Consider the following 18826-nt stretch of genomic DNA (forward strand, 5'->3'; position numbering starts at 1 on the left):
CAAGCAAAGGGTAGAGCAAGTACAAAGTTGTTGAAGGGGGGAAATGCTTGAGATATTTACAAAATAGTAAGCTGACCGGAGGGGATGGGTGAAGTAGTAAACTAGGGAAAAGAAAGATAGAGAAATTTAATTGAAGAAATAACCAGGGGCCAGAGCATGTGAGATTGGGGGTGGGGCATGGTAAGCCTTTGACTTTCAAGTAGGTAGGAAACCCTTGGAGTAGGGGATGGGGGTTGGCGGCTGTGTTGAGAATAGAAGGTAGCAGGCAAGTATGGAGATAAGAGGTACTCTTGCTTTAGCAGTTGTCCAGGCTAGAATACCCATCTCGGCCACCCTGGTATGTATCACTGCGTTCCTGCTTCCTCATCTTTACTCTCATCACCTTATTCAGCATCATTCCACTCCTTCACTTAATCACTCCTTTGTGATCCTCAGCTCATCTCATTGACTGATTTCGTTCATGTTCAACATGTTGTATATTTTATTTAAAAATCCAGGTGACTTCTTTTCACGTCTTTCAAATATTTTAACATTCTTGGTTTCTGCCAACTAAATCCATTATTTTGCGAATGATTTCCTAAATTTGTATTATTCTGTTTTACTAAAGTAATGTTATTCATACTTGGAGATTTTTTTTTTAAAGATTTTATTTATGTACTTGACAGAGAGAGACAGTGAGAGAGGGAACACAAGCAAGGGGAGTGTGGGAGGGAGAATCTGGTTTCCCGCCGAGCAGGGAGCCCAATGCAGGGCTCCATCCCAGGACCCTGGGATTATGACCTGAGCCCAAGGCAGACACTTAATGACTGAACCACTCATGCACCCCTTCTTGGAGATTTCTGACTACAAAATCTTATCTAAATGGAATGCACAAGAGAATCCAGAAAAATAAGCCTCTGGTCTGCCAGAAAAGATACCCCAAATCCGTGTCCTAAAGTTTGCATGTTTTCCTCTTACAGTTTCATCTCCACAAATGACTGTTACAAGAGATATATGATAAATGTCCATGGCATACTGTGGCAGAAAGTTTCCCGCCTTTCTTGTTTCTGGGGATCCCACTTATTATCCCACTAACTGTGAAGGAGAATTTGTTTTTCCCCAGCTGACAGGATAGACCACTCCGTTCCCTCAGCATGTTGTAGGGTAAACTTAGTCCCATATATCTAAACCACTCCATCAGTAGAAAATAGTAGGGACACCCAAAGGAACTGAATAGGACATTTTAACCAGAAGGAGGAAGGAGGTACCTGACATTTTTTGAAGTTTAGAAGTGAGAGGTCCTAGGAGGGCTATAGTTGACAAATTAAGAAGCATTTCTATCTCTTAAGTGTTCTGTTATTCTCCTCCACTTCCATTTCTTTCCACTGTCCACCTTCCACTTTGTCTAACTCATTTCCATCTCTCTACCTGGGGGAAAAGAGGGCAGATTTTGTATATCAGTCTATGTAATCAGTTTATTATTTAAGAACTAGAGAGAAATTTCTGGAAATAATGAAAAAATAAGACAGAATGCACAGAAATGTCTCAGGAATGCCTGCTAATGCATTAGTCTTTGTAATGGCAACTGCATAATACATTTATTTAAGTTTAACATCTTTTTTTTTTAATGTAGAAAAGTTGGTACCTGAATTAATCAAGAATAATGAGCTGGCCCTGAAAATAATGAACAGTGTCTAAACAACTGTGGCATAGGTTTTTAATGAATGTCTCCTGAAATGAATTCAATTTCGATACTAATCTGTCCCATTAAATGAATTATAAAATCCTCCTGAGAAAGACAACTTGTAAATCCAGTTCATAATTACGACAGCTGTGAAAACATAGGAAGGCCCTTGGTAGACTCCATAAAGAGAGTGAAATGGATGTTTTCCTTAGGTTTCCAAGAGCTGTTCCAAGCAAAAGATTCATGGCAGGTGTACTCTCAGTTTCGAAGGGGGAGAAACCACTTTATTGATATAAAAATCCAATAGAAACAGAAAGAAGAAAAGGAAATCTGCATGTAGATGAGGGCAACAGTAAGCAGTGAAGGAGAATAAGTCAGGGTTGCATCAAATTGGGTACCTACAACATCCAGCCTTGTTCGCTGAGGAAGCCCCATGAAGACAGCCAGGTTGGAGTCCTGATTGAGAGCCTGGGCAAGAGTGTCCTCCCCTCAAGTGAGACTTCCAACTGACCATCCCCGTAAGGGCTGTATTTATAGGGCAAATGATGGGGGTCTGAAGTTAATCGTTGGTTTGCCTATATGCAGTTTGGAGCAAGCTGCATTCCTATGTTATCATGACTTTTTACATATTCAAGCCTGGGCCGGATGTGCTTGCCTCTCCTCCCAGATGCCATTCTGGGGGGCCAGCCCAACCTGGAGCCGGAGAGGATGCAAGGCAAAATTTATTGCTCTTAGCGTCCAGACCAGAAGGGCCAATTCTGACCTGGAGGCCAGCTAATGTCAACTAACCAGGCTCCCAAGGTCACTTACGCAGCAGAAGTCTCACAAACAGCATTCTTTAGCCTGCCTGCATATGTGCTGGTCTAGGTGGTCGGTTATGCAGGACAAATCACAGAAACCTCCATCCATACAATACAGAGGCCCCTACACTTGGAGAGATCTGGCTTGAAACTTGCTACTACCAGTTATCGGTTGCATGAGGCATAATTTTCCTAAGTTTCTATTTTCTTATCTATAAAATGGTGATAGTGATTGACACCCCTCTTAGACTTTGACAAGAGAGATCCCTGGTCTAGGCCCTACCCTGGTCCTTTTCTGCCTTTTCTGACAATGCCCCTCCACAAGGTGTGAAGTTAGCAGGGCCAAGGAGATATGAGGCTACAGTGCCCCAACTCTGCCTCACAGCCCAGCCTTGAGCATTGAGACCTCCAGAATTTCAGGCTTGTGGGGCCTTGAGCCTGCCTGAGATGACCAAAGAGGGGCTGCTTCAGAGACAGAAGAGGTGTGTTCTACTGGGGATCCACAATGTGCATTTCGGGTGTCTTGTGCAGGGTAAGTGGAACCTAAGGGAAGAAAAGAGGGGTGTACCCGGGATGGGTACCCTAGGGTAAAAAATCCCAAGGAGTAAGAGAATATGAAAATGGAACCTGGAATTTTTAGATAGTTACGAAATAGCATATTCTTTAAGGTAGGGGATAGACTGCATTGTCTTTAGTGTGCTGTTAGCTTGATTCAGTATTGTTTTTAAAGATTATTTATAATTTGAGAATTTCAGATTCATAGGAAGATGTAAGAAATAATACAGAGGGATCTCTTGTACATTTTGCCTAGTTTCTCCCAAAGGTAACATTTTGCAACACATAGCATAATATCACAACCAAGATATTGACATTTATACAATCCAAAGAGCATATTCTGATTTCCCCAGTTTTACTTGTACTCATTGTTATGTATGTGTATATTAGGTGGTGCACATTTTATCACCTAGCTAGGTCCATGTATTTGCTACCACAGACAAGACACTTCTCATACCATAAGGACTCCTTGTGGATTTATTACTTTTAAATATATAGATATTTACTTAATCTTATTTACTTATCTTAAATATATAGATTATTCTAGGTAGAATGTCCCAGCAAATGAGGGGAAGTAGTATTAAAATTAAATGTTTGGTCTAGGCTAAATTAAGAATAAAGTAATAGATCACAGTGGAGAACACTTCTGAAAAGGAAAATGCTTCCTGAGACAAAATCATTCCGTTAGGAGAAGTTTTCTCTCCCACCTACATTTAGAGATGGGATTGTGGGAGGGTTGTACATGAAACTGCTGCCTCTGATTCTTAGGACAGGCTGTATTTCCATTCCTTGTTGCTTAAAACCCCTCATCTACAGATTGTTTGCTCAACACTCCTTTTGTTCTTTATTGCTCAATACTCTGTGTCCATGGACACAGGCAAGCTGACACTGTATAACCCTCATATTTCAGCCAAGCTCTTGGGCTTCCTGGGAGCTCTGATTTCTATAGAGTGTATAGAAGAGTTGAGGGCCATCCTACTAATCTAATTAGGACCTATAAACTTCTCAGGCTTACACTCTATCCTGGATATAGACTTTTGGGGCAACTCATAAGGCATAATTAATCAGGCTAACTCACATTATACTGGGGCCATTAAACAAGGCAGAAAGGATTTTATTACCTGTTAATAGTGGGAGTTACTGTTGAAAGGTGTAGAAAAGGAGAAAACACTATGAGAGGAAGAGAGAAAAAGTAAGACCCTCGTGGAACATAATCAAGTGAAAAGAATTGGACTTAGGTTATGTCAGGACTCAGGTTTAGAACAGTTCCACCCTTGAACTCCCTGTAGCTTGTCCCAGACGTTCTGTGGTCTACACTGGAATCCCTGTGATGGTTGGCAGGAGCCCCCCTCCACCAGATACACCCTGTTGGAAAGCTGACAGGCTGGCTCATTCTTCAAGCTCTTCTTTTCCAGTCTTTTGGCTTCTAAGTCTCTGCATTTTCAGCAGTTGGTTGACTCCTACCAGGAGCCAAGACCTAATCTGGGAATGAAGCCAGGACCCAGGGCATCCAAAAGGCAAAAACTGGCTGTGAAAATAAACTTAGTACTTCTTTGGGGACTCTGGTATGTTAACAGTGTTATAGAAGCAAACCTGTTATTTATTTTGGGGTCCCCCCCCCACACACACATTATATATATATATATATATACACACACACATATATATATATATATATATATATATGTATATATGGAATCAAAGAAGTTTAAGAAAGATAATTTCTGATCTTCTAGGAAAGGAGCTCAATAGATAATGTCTAAAATTATGAAATCAAGAAGTAGCAGCACTGTAAATTATAAATAGGGCCTCCCCTAAGGTATGTAGAATGCAGGATAATACTTTCATGGTGCCTTTTTTTACATAAATAATTCAATTTAAAATGTGTAATAAAGTTCATGGGCCCATGTAAAATATCTGGATTTGATTAATTGCAGATGTAAATTAAAAAAGAGGTATTTACATTGAGTATTATTGTTCTTTATTGTCAACCATGACATCCTTGGCTAATTTTATATCTCCCCACCACCCTGAGAAAAAAGATAGCAAGGCTATTACTATTCATAATGCAATATTTCTTCAGAATCTGTTTGTATTGAAATAATATAGATCCTGCTGTACAGTTCCCTAATTCCACTTATTTGATGGTGGTTAAATCGTTACTTTCTGTGAATAATGTTTTCCAACGACGCTAAAAGTTGCTAGTGTGTTTCATCGACCATGATCACAAGTGCAAGTCGTACCTGGAGTATATAGGAGTATGTGAATGAGAAATAGTTTTCTGGTTTGTTAAATTTACGGTTCAGAATTTCATAACGTAAATGTGTAACAACATCCTTCCAGCTGTCTTCTCCGGAATGCTCTAAACTATAATGCCCCTGTTCCTAGCATATGATCTGTTTTGATGTTGGCCACATCTCTGCTTTCTATCCACCATCACCAGCAAAAGGTAAATAAGGGGAGTTGCGTGGAGGACGAAGAATAATCCCATTCATAAAAGGACTGTCTGTCTCTTGTCTGGCACAGCTGAAGCCTGACCCTGGAGCTTGGTATCTCTTCATCCACTGGAGATAATTAGAGAAAATGGGTGAGAGGGGCCTACTGGTAGTACGGAGCAGCAGTCTCAGGAACTCTGAAGGAGTCCTGTGGGACTGCTTGGCAGTGGACAGCACCAGGGGCAAGGGCATCCAGGCTCAGGAATTCCTACCAACACCACACACCCCACATTTGGGTGCTATGTTCCTGAAGTGGTAGGATAATCAGAACATGGATGGCTGAGATCCCTGGCACAGACCTGTATGTGCGGCTCTAGGCCAACAGTCAACAGTTGATAGTCCAGGGTCTGAACGCTTCCTGTATCTGATATAAATGAAAGAGTCACCCCAGATCAGCAAGTAAGCACCATCCTGATGGTTCAACCTCCTGAGATCCCAAGAAAGAAATACTTGTGTTGTCTAGCAGGAGTGATCTGATCTTAGGCCACTGTCCTGGAACTAGGTTCGTGCCTGGTCTAACGGTGGTCGTGGTCTGAAACGTGAAGGCAAATGCAAGAAGAAACAGTTAAAGAATGTAAATATTCTGTATTTCTGATTTATACTTAGAGAAGAGCTAGGGAGGAAGAAGGGTAGAGTCAAGGGGTCACTGTTTTTCATAACAAATCTTGTACTGGTATGTTACTTTTTAAGTTCTATACATGTATTACTTCCAATAAAAAAAAGAATATATAAAAACAAAACAAAATAAAGTGGAGTTATAGTTATGTAGGCTTTTTTATAATCTGACTTTTCTCTCTAGTGATGTATCTTGAACATTTCCCCATATTCTTATAAAATATGACTTAATGATTAAATTGTATTCTGCTACACAGATGTGCCATAACCGACTTAACAGTTTTCTTATGCTGGATATTTAAGTGATTTCCAGTTTGTCTTTGTGGGATGGAAATCAGCAGGAATTCGGCACTTCCATATTCCATGTCAGATGGACTTGCTAAAAATGACTTTTCATTCTGTCTGTTGCTTCCAGCCCTTGCTGTTTCTGGAAACTTGCTGTAATCAACCCTCTCCCCTTTTTCTATTAAGGGCAGGAGTTTACTATATGGTGGTGTAGCTAAGAGTATGGCTGCAGCAAGGCCAGGAGGACCTGGGTTCAAATCATAAACCTCCCATTCTTCAGCTTTCAAAGACTCAGTTATCTTATATTTAAAATAGGGTTACTATAAGGATTACATGAAACGTATCTAAACTTACAGAGCTACTTAGTTGGTAAGAGTATTATCATTTATTGGCTCTTCTTTGACACTTCTTTATTGAACGTTTTAATGTAGCCGGCATTGTGATGGGTGCTGAAGATGCAAAGATGGGAGAAGCGAGCGAGCCCTGTCCTGTGGCTTTTACAGTGTTGCATTATAGAAAATCATCAAACCGTCATGTTTTAAAAAATTCAAAATCGCTGCTATGCCAAATGCCAAGAAAGAAAGAGACCTGGTGCAATGAGTACATGTCAGAGGGGATTTGATGTAGTCAGAGAGGGTCCTTGTGTTCTCTCAGGGTATCAGTCTTTGCCCTTGGATAAGAAGAGGGGGCTGCAGGAAGATTGGTAAAAATTGGCATCCACCAGAAGACACGGTAGTTGTTCTAAGATTTTTTTTTTTTTTTTTTACCTTCACTCTCACATGAACAGAAACTCTACGAAGGTGACTTTTCAATGAAACACTGCAGACTGGGATCTGTGGGACATGTCTTTAACTCTTTCCTGCCCACTGTGCATGGCCTTTGGTCATCTTTCTGGTTTACAGCATCTATCCTCTTATAGCCTCTGCATGTGCCACCAGGATGGACCATTGTTAATGTGCTGCTTTGACCAAGGTCTGTTGTCTTGCAGCTTTTTCACTGTGCCACCCTGGCAGTCTTTGTATCGCCAGGGCTTCGCAGGGTACCTGACACACAGTAGTTTCTCACAATGTGCCAAGCAGGTTGACTTAAATCTAATATAATATCTCAGGGCAGGAAAGACGACACCTGCCCAGGAAGCTGTAGGGAGGAAGGAAGGGACTTCTGGCCCCTGAATATACTAGAGCCCTAAGACAATTAAGTGTGGAAAGGAGTGGAAGGAAAATATGAAGAGGCAGCTGCTAGAAAGGGTTCAGTGAAAAAGGTGAGAAGGGAATTCCAGATAGGAAGAGGTGAGGTACATAGGGAAGAAAAGATGGGCAACATTGTCTGCAATAGGAGTATCAACTTATGGCTCTACCAGTAGCAGGGAGAGGCTGGAGAGAGGCTGGTAGGTAGATCAAGGGAAAGTAGTTGGAGCTGAGTTCTGAAATGCTTTCTGTCATTAATATTAGAAACAAATTAAAAAAAAAACACACACACAGGCTGGAGAAAGGCAGGGAGACTTAAAAAGATAGAATTTAAGTACTGCTAATTGACAGTACAGAAAGCGCAGAGCAAAACAAATCCTCCCAACTGTGACCAGCTTGCTTAAGGATCTTGAACTTCACAAGCCCCTCAGGAACGAAAACTTCCAGGATCTGATATCCTTGCTCCTGACCTTGCAATCCCAGAGTTAATATCATTTTCAGTGCGTGAAGGTAAAGGGATCTTTAGACCCAAGAAATATTGCATCTTATTATTTTTTTTTAATTTGTGGTTGGTTTTTGCATCTTTATTTTTAAAATATGTAAACAATAAGGTTTTGTAACTTCACTTCATGAATAATTTCCTCGTTATTAACACATTTCTTCATACACCAGAGCTTCAAAAGTTTATTTGTATAAACTTTCATGTTTATGCAAGAAAGTAAGAAATCTGTTACTGGAATAAATAGGGGCTTAATATGCTTGCCTCCATCCCATGGTCTATGGATTGCGTGTAAGTGTTATGTGAACACATTCCTGCGTGTAGAACCTCACTGCATTACCTGTCATCCTAATTTCTAGAAACACACATTTGGGTTTATATTGGCTGGGCTGTGAGGCTGTTGGCTATCTAATTCTGGTCCCTTCTCTGAGGATTCAGAATTCAAGACCTCGGCCAAAGCAGGTTATACCAACCAGTGAATAGTCAGAGATTTTGCCATCAAACATTCTGATTTGGTATCAAGCCTGAAAAAAAAAAAAAAAAGCGTATGAATCAGAGTCCTAGAAAACAGAAGTCACAATTCAAATTGGGATTATTTGGCAAGGGTTTATTTACAAGGGCCTAACTACAAAAATTCAAAGGACTGAAAGTCATGTAAGAATTTTTAAGAGCTGGTAAGTCCTTTCATGACCAGCTTTGCATATCATTCTCTATTTGGAACATAAAATGCAATGAACCTGTGTGCATGTATCAATTATCTTACATACAATTAAAATGAATCAAGGACTGGAAAATAAAAGACTAAAGGAAAACCTGTCATAGCAGTCAGAATGTGTTGAAACCAAATCGTGGTTCTTTAGTTTAGAATACTTTGCCTTACGTGGGAGCACGGTTCTGGAGAAAAGCAGCAAGTTCTTTCTGCTTATATGCACACCAGTCTGCTGCTGGAATGCACCAATGTCATCTTCATTCTGTGTTTCCAGCTCAGCTGTGTGTCTCCCTGATGGATTGGCTGCCCACCAAACCAGGAGCTGATTTGCCTTACTGAAAAACCCAGTTGTTCACAGTAAGTTTTCATTAGTTTACTAAGTGGTATACATATTTTAATCTAAAACAGCACTATAGTGCCTGCCCTGCCACTTCAAATCAACCTCATTCCTGTTCTCAGTCCTGAGTCTGGGCTTTTTATCAGTGGAGGTGAATGCTGTAGTTTTAGCTGCCATGTTTTACAAAAACAGTGCCAGGCAGCACCAGCTAACACCCAGCATTAGGAGACCATGGGAGAGGGAGGTGATGGTCTCTTCTGAAAGTTTTCACGTTTTGCTTTTGTAAAAGCAAATTTTACTTATTTAATGTTACTGGGTTTTGTGTAAAATGTGAGGTAGGGATCTGATTTCACTTTTTTTTTTTTTTTTTTATGAAAATTTCCCCAGCGTCCTTTCCCCACCGATTTGCAATGCCACTTTGTTAGAGGTCACTTTTCTTTAAATGTGCTGGTAAGATTCTGAGCTCTGGATTCTGTTCGGCTGGTTGTTTTGTTTTATTTCTAAATCAATGCATTCCTATCAACTCTGTAAACTAACTTGGCTTAATAAACCTTGCTATTTTGTTAGATAATATTTCCTCCTTTAATCATCGGGTTTTTTAACATTTTTTCATTTTTTGCTGTTCTAAAAAAATTATTAAATTGGCTTATAATTTTCCATGAAAAAATTGTTTTAGGATTTTCATTGGAATTACATAAATTTATTGGTTAGTTTATAAAGATCACTATCTTTAAATATTATTTTCCTATTATAAGCATGATGTACTTATCCATCAATTATCTCTAATACTTTCAGAAGTTTTATAATTTTCTTCATAAAATTGTCACACTTATGTCATTCATTCATTTACTTATTATTTTTTTTTAGAAGGCTTACTTTTCAAGCCAACAAATTTGCTAGTATACTTGTATCATTCTGGGTTTTAAAGAAATGTGGGTTTTGGTTTTTTTAAATCATTACTAGTGATATTTACTGCATGCTTTTGTTCCTAAAGATGGTTTTGTGTGGGCGTGCCTGGGTGGCTCGGTCAGTTAAGCATCTGCCTTTAGCTCAGGTCATGATCCCAGGATCCTGGGATTGAATCCTGTATCAGGCTCCCTGCTCAGCTGGGAGTCCGCTTCTCCCTCTCCCTCTGCCCCTCCACCCCCACTTATGTTCTCTCTCTCTCTCAGATAAATAAATGAAATCTTTAAAAAAGATGGTTTTGACTGACAAAATATAGCTTCCCCAGCTTTTATCCTTTTTTTTCTCACCCTTTCAGTGTCTTTATGTTTTAGCTTTGACTCCCATAAACAGCTTGTGAATTTTATATACTGTGACAGTCTCTGTTTTGAACCTGTTATTTTGGCTCATTTACATTTATTAAGATTATTGTGGGTATTTGGGCTTATTTCTAATATCTTACATGGTGCTTATGGTGATTCCTATTTGTTCTTTTTTTTTCCCCCTCACTCCCCCCACTCCTATCTTGCCTTCATTGAACTGATATATTTTTTGCTCTTCTTGTTTGGAAGTTATATGTATTATGTCTGTTTTATTTTGTTTTTTTAAAGGTTGCTAGTTGAATTTTGATACCCATATATAGTTTAATAATGTCTAATATTAATAACTCCATATGAGAACTTTAGAACACTTAATTCTAATCAGCAGCTTCTCATTCTAAAATGTTATTGCTAGCAGGTATTTTATTTCTGCCCTTTTACTGTTTCCTCCCATCCATTAAGACTCATATCTTTAGGTTTATGAAAATTGAAAGTACTTCCTGTGATTTGTTACTTGCAACCATGTGAGCTTTTAAAGGATGAAAGATCAGCTTGTTCAACTCCACAATTGGTGTCTCTGCTAATATCCCACTCCCTCAACACTATATAAAAACCAGTGATCGATATTATTATTTTTATTATTAGGCATACAGAATTGTTTTGCATAATGAAATTATACTCAGAGGAATAAGAATGCATGTTCAATATTTTAGCTATAATGATACCAACTCTATGCCTGAGAACTTTTCCCCTTATTCTAAATTTCAGAGAATTCTCTCATTAGAATTTCAATTCCACCAAAGAAAGATGGTGTGCTAAACTAAGTAGTTTATTGATAGCTTGTGCGAAGGAGTTTATCAGTATTCTATGGAAAGCCATAAAGTGAGATCTGTTTCCAGCCAAGTGAACTCTAGATCTAGAGTCGTACTGGGAAGGAGCATGGAGAAAAGAAAGCCTGGTGTAGAAACCTGTGAGGCTTAACAACCACAACCCAAGGTACTAGGCACCAGAGGTGAACCCTGAGGACAGGGTTCAAAATGGTCACGAGCAGCAAATGGTTAACATAACCTCATTCTGCCCTGATGTCCCGGTCTTACAGCACTTGTGTGATTCTTCCATCAGCTTTATGGGTCCCATTTTGGCTACGAATCAAGGCATCGAGGAAGTGTCAGTGTGAGCCCTCAAGGCTGGGATGGGTGGGCAAAGAGGAACAGATTTGAATGAGGAGGATCCATAATCTGTGAGCAGAGTAGAGTAGGAGACATATTTCTAGATGCCAGTATTCCAGTGCGATAATCTTAAGTGTCAAATTCAGGGGGTCAGTCCAGGCTCAAGACATCAGAAGTGTGCAAGAAGTCCAGGAGCTCAGGTGTTGGTGAAAACAAAGTACAGATGGTCTCTTAAACAGTGATGGTTTGCTTTCCTTTGCTTTTTTGTTTTTGACCACCTAATGCATGCCAAGTAATTCATATATATTATCTCTAATGTTCTCAAGAATCTTGGAAAATTGGGGTATTTCCAATCCCTGTTCTATATAAAGAAACTGAGATTAAACGCTTATTAAGAGACTTGATCATTTTACATCTATCCGTCAGCAGAACTAGGGTTTAAATACTAGTTTATTTCACTCCAGCATCTGCTTTTTCCACTACAGTGTTTGCTTTTTCCACTACAGCCTCCCCACCCCCACCATCTCTCAATGAAGTGAGCTCCTGTTCTTTTCAACTGGGTCTTGAGAGCTCCAACCATGGTTAGGCTGAAAAATACACATTTTTCTTTCTTTAAAATATGTTGTGGGTGGATTTTCTTATTCTGCACTTATTTCACATCCTGTTTCTCAAGATATTTTTATTATGCGTAAATCTGGAGGCAACTAATAGACATTTAAAAAGTCAGGTCAAAAAATAAGATAGCTGAGAACCAATATGTGGAAAGATTACCTACTGTATTCAATTTAAAAAAGTTTATAGTACATGTGATAAATGGGTACTTTCCACAAGATGCCCTAGGAATAGGTTTGTGATTTTGGTTTGGGGAAAATTATTTTCTTAATAAGATCTGTGGTCTTATTTAATAGGAATGAGCACTGGAAGATTGTCACAGGTCTTATGTAGATTTGTACCACTTGCCAGAGACAGTAAATAAGATTGTCACTGCAGCTGACTAATTTTCAGGGCAAAATTTGCATCTCTTGTCTTCAGGGATATTGTTGCCATGGTGATGTTATGACATCAAGCTTTGCATAGAGGGTTGCTGTTTCTTACCTGTAGACTTCGGCTTGTGCTATGTAGGAAGAATTTCTGGACCATTTGGGGAAATTTTTTATATATGTTAAAGCCAGGGTAAGGGTAGAGAAATGTCCATTAAGATGTGGACTCAGTCACTATTGTAATACCTCTTTTTATTTTGATGTCCATTCTAATACTCTGAATGAACATAAATGAGAACATCAAATCATATACTTGTGTTTGCATAAATTTAAGCTTTCAGTAAGGTGTTTTTCTTTTACTCTCTGGAAAATGTAGTCTCATTTGTAGGAGAATTGGAATCATTGCACACCAGAAAGAATATTGACTTTAGAGTGGGAAATAGAAATTAAAGTCCAATATTACTTTTTACTATGTGACTTTTAATTTAATCCCCCTGAATTTTGTTTTGTTCATTTATAAAGTGTGAATAATTTCTGTTGTTGAGAAGATAAAAAACCACTTTCCAGGTATAAAGTATCATCATAGGTGAATTTTCTGACAGCACAGCACCCCTATTTACCGTTGGGAAAACTGTTCTCTGCTATTCTCAGTCCATGATGTTCGGATGAGGCTGACAATTTCCTCAGCCCTTGATGAGATTGCGACTCAGAACTGGCCAATTACAGTACTGTATCTACTTGGTCATAGTAAGTGGTTCAAGATAGACTCATGACAGAAGTCAAGCCATTAGGAATCCTTCTTGAAACTTCTGTTTATCAAGAGAACTATGCTCTGTTTCAGGCATAGTCGCTTAGCTGGTAGGATATAAGCCTGAGTTAACAGACATCTCTGTTACCAGTTGGGGATATTCAGTCTAAAAATGAAGTTGACATAGAAAAACAGCTGAGAGAAGATGGCACATTTTGACCACTTAAACCCAGTAACATCTACTCTTTAACTTTTCAAAAATTAAATGAAGTGACTTATTGCTTAAGCCAATGTGAGTTGGGTTTCTCTTACTTGAAACTGAAGAAATTCTGAATACCAGAATCATCAATCTACTCATTCATATATACAGGTTATTTTTAATTTAAAATTTTGCTAAATACCTAGAATTTTGCACATAACTAGAATGGTCAGAGATCAGCCATCTCTAACTTTGAGTCCTATCCCTTTAGATGTTTCTCAGTTGAATTTTTTTTTTATTTTTGCTATTTTAATATTTCTATTTTAGAGAAATGAATTAGGTCAGTTATTTGGTAAATATAACTTTTCCTTTTCTTTTCTTTTTTTTTTTTTTTTGCTGTGTTTGTATTTTACTGATTTTTTTTTTTTTTTTTTTTTTACAATAAGTAATGAAACAATGAGACTAGTGATATTGTTCATGGAGAGACCAATGGGCGAGAAGAGGAAACCTGATGTCAATGTTACCCATATATGGAGAAAGAAGAGGCCATAAAGGAGAATGAAAATGAAGACAAAGTGTAGAGTCTCAGAGTCAAGAGAATAAATGAAAGATTTCAGGAATGAGTTAAAAGTCAGCACATTTAAATATAACACAGCAATCTTTGAATCTGAGAGAATTCCTGAATTTACACATTTATAAAAAGAGAGTTTTAGTATTTACCTTATAGAATTGTGTGGAGATTAAATGAGATAGTATTTTAGGTTGCTCACAAAGCCAGGCATATTCGTATGTTAATATGTTGATAGTTATTTGCTTTAAAATGCTTTAAGAAGTTTTAAAGGATAGCATTTTTTGTAAATGTACAGAGTATACTGTATAGAAAGGGTACCTTATATTCTTTACATCCTAATCCAATTTATTTTCAGAAATAATGTTTCCACGAATTCTAAGTTCTTTTAGGAAGAGCCTTTAGTTATGCCTTGATGATTCATAATATCCAGACTGAAAGAGAGTCAGGAACATCTCAGAACATCTTATCAGGAGAACAAGGCTCAGTGACTGTGAGGACACGACCTAGCTCCAGAGAAGTCCAATCTCATAGTGTAGGGCCCAGCTATAGTACTGAGGGTTGAGAATAGTAGTACTGGAAATGACCTAGGCAGAGCCATTGTCCTAGCCTACAGGGACTTGAGTGCCATGATGTTAGGACCAAAGTAAATGCCCAAGGAAGGTGTACCTGAACCCAAAGTCAAAAAAGAACAATCAGCTGAAGAGATCTCGTGCTGAAACTTTTGAACTGCTTAATTTTCCAGTGACCAAATTCAAGATTGATCTTAGAATTTGGAGCAGAGTTGGATTTGAAGGGTTTTAACTTTTCAGCAGTTATCAGTTTGTGTCAAGAAGTACGGAAGATGTCAAATGAACCTGGCTAGCAAAAAAAGAAAAATCATAGAGCAGGAACTAGGCAAGGGATTTCACTGGCTAATTTTCTGCATTTTTCTCTAGAGGAAGGCATAGAGAAATTGATTTAAAGACACGGAGTACCCAATGGTACAAATGGCAAAGATGAAATAATAAGGTTAAACATGGACCCTGTGGTAAGGGAGACATGTGTTTTCTTTGCCTACTCAGTACCTCTCTTGCTTTCCTAATCTACATGGTTTGAGTGAATCTGAACCTCCAGTGAAAGAGGTAAACATATAATCAAAGTTGGGCCAATCAAAGCACTTCATAACCTTTTAGAGAGAGGAAAGCAAACCATAATTCTGTTAAGATTAGAGAACAGACTGAGGGTTGATGGAGGGAAGTGGTGGGGGATGAGCTAAATGGATGATGGATATTAAGGAGGGCACTTGTTATAATGAGTGCTGGGTGTTGTATGTAAGTGATGAATCACTAAATTCCACTCCTGAAACCAATAGTATACTATATGTTAACTAACTAGAATTTAAATAAAAATTTGAAAAAATAAATAAAGGACAATCTTTTAATAACTGATTTTCCCTACAGCCCAGTGGTTTAGCATATACGGGAAAGGGAAAAATATTTGACTCAGATGAACACACATACCAAGCACATCCAGGCTCATAAACCTTGATTTCTGCTTCTTTTTTTTTTTTTTTTTTTAAGATTTTATTTATTTATTTGACAGAGATAAAGACAGCCAGCGAGAGAGGGAACACAAGCAGGGGGAGTGGGAGAGGAAGAAGCAGGCTCCTAGTGGAGGAGCCTGATGTGGGGCTCGATCCCATAACGCCGGGACCACGCCCTGAGCCGAAGGCAGACGCTTAAGCGCTGTGCCACCCAGGCGCCCCTTGATTTCTGCTTCTATGCTGTGATTTAGCTTATGCCTCCAGCTCATCAGATGTGTGGATTTGGTAAGGAGCTACTTGCCTCGAGTCATTTCCAGAGAATTTATTCCCCATTATGGTCGTGCAGCAGGGGATATTTGAATTGCAACAACTTAAAGTTTTATTAGACCAAGTAATTTTGAATTTTATGTGGGAGCCTTTAAACTGAGGAACACCTTTGAATCCTAAATGATTTACTTTGATGTTGCTTTTAAAGTTATTGTCAGTGTTGTTAAGAGGAATTTGAACAAATCTGCATTAAAAAATGAGCTATTTCTGTTTTACTTGCTTGAGGGTCAAAGAAGACAAGAAATAACATAGATGAGGGAAAAAGGAAGTTAGAATGGCAATAGCATGGTGGGAGGTTGGAGTCCAGGTTATAGATTTTTAAAAATCAAGAGCAGTGATAAGAAGGAAGGAAGAGGGAAAGAATAAGGAGGAGGAGGTATTTGAGAAAGAAAGTTCCCGAATATTGAATGCTAAGTTGTTTATGTTTCTGTGACGTAAATACTTCCAATATCTCAAATCATTAGTAGAGATTGCTAGATACAAAAGTAAATGAATGAGTAAATTTTGCAGAAATCAAGGAAGAGTGTTGGTGTTCACATCTGCCTTGGCACCAGGCAGAACCAGAAATAGCATGCATGAGATGGAAACAGAGCTAAAATTAGGAGTAGAAGCTCTGAATCAGATTTGGGGATGTAAACTCCTGGGAATTTTCAGAAATCTGAAAGAAGACATTAAACTTTTCCCACTCCATGGAAGAGAGATCTAGCAAAATAGTATTGTAGATTTATTGAGCAGAATGACCCTAAGTGACCTCTGTGTTAACCTCGGGCCCTGTGCTGCCAAAGACCAGTAATACACTGTCACTAAGCATCTATTATTAACCTACCGCTGCTGGCATTGGCAGTCCGCTGGGGGAAAAGTACGCAGAGAAAAGGTTCCATTTCTTCCTCAGATTTTGGCAGGGGATTAGGAGGAAAATTACGTGGAAAAATGAAACGATTTCATTTAAATGTTATGTGATAAACCAGCTTTTTGGGGTGACCCATTATCAGGCTGAAAGTACATGGCATGAAGTTTTTCTTCAACTTATTTAAAATAATGAATGCAAAGTTATTTTTAAAACAACTTAGTCACCCAGAATTTATTTCATTCCCATAGGCAGTTCCTAAATTAAGATTTACACTTAACATGCTGCTTTCTTAATTTGGAACATGTTAGTATAAGAAAATGACACACTTTATTTTGGGGCTTCTAACTTTGCTCTTAAATAAATGCTATTTTTATGCTTTATATGAATGTTATGTATCATATTTTCATGTTTAATTTCTTCATTTTTTGATATGTATATCTGTAATATTGGTGGTTATATAGAAATGATATGAGGCAATATATTATCTCGTATTCTATCAATCAGAACTCTTTTATAACATGATTACACAATGAAAATTAAAGACAACAATGTAAGTAAAACACTATAAGATTTTGATACGTGATTTGAATCACTTAAGAATATTATTAAATTAAATTATGCTTGATTTCATTTTAGTATTTTGATATGACTGATAAAATTTTCAACGATAAAAACAACACAGTTGTATTTCATCCATTGTCTCTTTTTTTCCTCATAATGAGATTTGCAAACACGTTCAGAAAAATAATGCTTGTCTGTGGCATAATGGCTGACGCACTACCTCTTAAATTCTGCAAGTGTAAGTATGCATAGAGCTGGTATTCATGATTTATTTTAATCCTCAGAAGAATTGATATATTGGTTTGAATAAGTACCCAGCAAGGCTCAGTCAGAGTTTATGATTCAAACTGTAATTTTATGCCATAGATATATTTTAAGATTGAAATATTATAAGAAGTTCTTACATGCATTTAGAAATACCTATTGGTAATGTTGTTTAATATTTGAAGCCTGCTAAATTTAAATATTGAAAACTGTTAACTTTGATTTTTTTCTTTTTCTTTGTATTTTGTAAATGAGTATATATTACTCATAGAACAATAGAGCTATTTAACATACATTCATCAAAGCAGTTAATAAGCACAGAAAAACAACAACAACAAAGGAACTCTAAGTAGTCTTTATAATCTTTTAATATTATTTTAAAAACTTGAATATTTAGGGTGTTTGGATGGCTCAGTCGGTCAAGTGTCTGACTCTTAGTTTCAGCTCAGGTCATGATCGCAGGGTCCTCAGTTCAAGCCCGGTGTTGGGCTCTATACTGGGTGTGGACCCTACTTAAAAAAAATGAATATTTAAACATTAATATGGTGTGTGATATGAAGGAATTAATTTGTACAGTTATTGATTTCATTTGCCAAATAAATTATTTTCAAACTTTTTTTTTCTTTTTTCAGTTCAGACTTAACATATCACCCTGACCTCCTCACAAAATCAAATTGCAAACACAAATATATGTTCTGAGTGGTTGTTTACAGATTTTTAAATTTCACAGACTGGTGAAATTAAAAGGAAAACAAATGAAAAGATTGGCTCAGGTTTGTTAGTATTTCCTATTGCCAATGATGCTGTTAAACAAAAGAAAACAAAATTATTTATAATTACCATTATTTCATAAAAGAGAGGATGTAATAAACAACTCCTCCCCTAAAAAGGAAAGAAAAAGGATGGTCATAATCTCATACAGAAGAAATCTTTGAGAGGAACAGTTTATAAAACAAATTCTCTCTCATATTTATTTTTCATTTTTCATGCTATGAACTTTTTTTTTAAAAGATTTTTTATTTATTTATTTCACAGAGATAGAGACAGCCAGCGAGAGAGAGAGAGAGAGAGAGAGAGAGAGAGAGAGAGAGAGAGAACACAGGCAGGGGGAGTGGGAGAGGAAGAAGGAGGCTTCCAGCAGAGAAGCCTGATGTGGGGCTTGATCCCAGAACGCCGGGATCACGCCCTGAGCCTAAGGCAGACGCTTAACGACTGAGCCACCCAGGCA

General features: G+C 37.9%; 1 protein-coding gene across 2 annotated transcripts in view; it reads left to right on the plus strand.

Moving 5' to 3' along the window:
* UNC13C (unc-13 homolog C) overlaps positions 1 to 18826 on the plus strand; it is a 755970-nt gene that overhangs the window by 44636 nt on the left and 692508 nt on the right. For both annotated transcript variants that reach the window (XM_057306313.1, XM_057306314.1), the window contains exon 2: positions 9083 to 9165. The gene's annotated coding sequence lies outside the window, so the exon portion shown is untranslated. The remainder of the gene's footprint in view (positions 1 to 9082; positions 9166 to 18826) is intronic.

This window comes from Ursus arctos, unplaced genomic scaffold, assembly GCF_023065955.2.
Source record: "Ursus arctos isolate Adak ecotype North America unplaced genomic scaffold, UrsArc2.0 scaffold_36, whole genome shotgun sequence".
Taxonomy (NCBI): domain Eukaryota; kingdom Metazoa; phylum Chordata; class Mammalia; order Carnivora; family Ursidae; genus Ursus; species Ursus arctos.